Source organism: Octopus bimaculoides, chromosome 1, assembly GCF_001194135.2.
Source record: "Octopus bimaculoides isolate UCB-OBI-ISO-001 chromosome 1, ASM119413v2, whole genome shotgun sequence".
In the NCBI taxonomy this organism is placed as follows: Eukaryota; Metazoa; Mollusca; class Cephalopoda; order Octopoda; family Octopodidae; genus Octopus; species Octopus bimaculoides.
Genome location: NC_068981.1, coordinates 138,217,348 through 138,218,115, shown reverse-complemented (window position 1 = coordinate 138,218,115; position 768 = coordinate 138,217,348). Strand labels below are relative to the sequence as shown.

General features: G+C 38.8%; 1 protein-coding gene across 1 annotated transcript in view; it reads left to right on the top strand.

Annotated features, from left to right (window-relative positions):
• The first annotated feature begins 746 nt into the window (after positions 1-746).
• Positions 747-768, top strand: part of LOC106875684 (integrin beta-1) — a 71,092-nt gene continuing 71,070 nt past the window's right edge. The window contains exon 1 of the mRNA XM_052971058.1: positions 747-750. The gene's annotated coding sequence lies outside the window, so the exon portion shown is untranslated. The remainder of the gene's footprint in view (positions 751-768) is intronic.

The window sequence follows — 768 nt, the reverse complement described above, 5'->3', positions numbered from 1 at the left end:
TTTATCCTCTCGGAGTCGATAAAATAAAATACCTGTCAAGTATTAGGATCTATTTAATCAACTATTCTTCCCCCTTCAAAAATTGTGTAAAATTTGAAAATGTTATTATTTATTTTACAAATACCATCGATTTTAACATTCCTCCAATGTTTCTTTTATCGAATAAGTGCTGATATCACTTAAGTAATCAACAATCACTTCCAACAACCCGGTGACTTTGCGTTAAATTTGAAATAAGATTATTACTATTGTGGATAATATGGTACGTATTTTCTTAACTGTTTGATGGTAGATTTAATATGTCACCCGGCTAAACACGACCACTCAGTCCATGTTGCCTTTAACATCCTGTTTTAAACACTGAGGGGGGCAAGGTATCACATATTGTGGTTTTCTTCGTCTCTTTTCCCACTTGAAACGGTCATGAGTGTTTTCGTGTTTTCCATCCGTCATCTAACTAGGTATGGCTGTGTGACAAGAAGTATACTTCCCAAACACACATAGTTCCAGAATGACAAAAGCCTTTTGAGTGTATGAGTCGACTTGATAGAGGGAAACCGAAAGAAAACACCATAAACACGCGCGCGCGCGCGCACACACACACACACACACACACACACACACACACACACACACAAGCCAGCTTGAAGGGTTTTAGTGAAACAAAATCTCCCCAGGAGTTATATTTTTAAAACCTGGTATATATTCTATCGCTAGGTTACGGGGACGTAAACACACCAACATCGATTGTCAAGCGGTGGTGGGGGG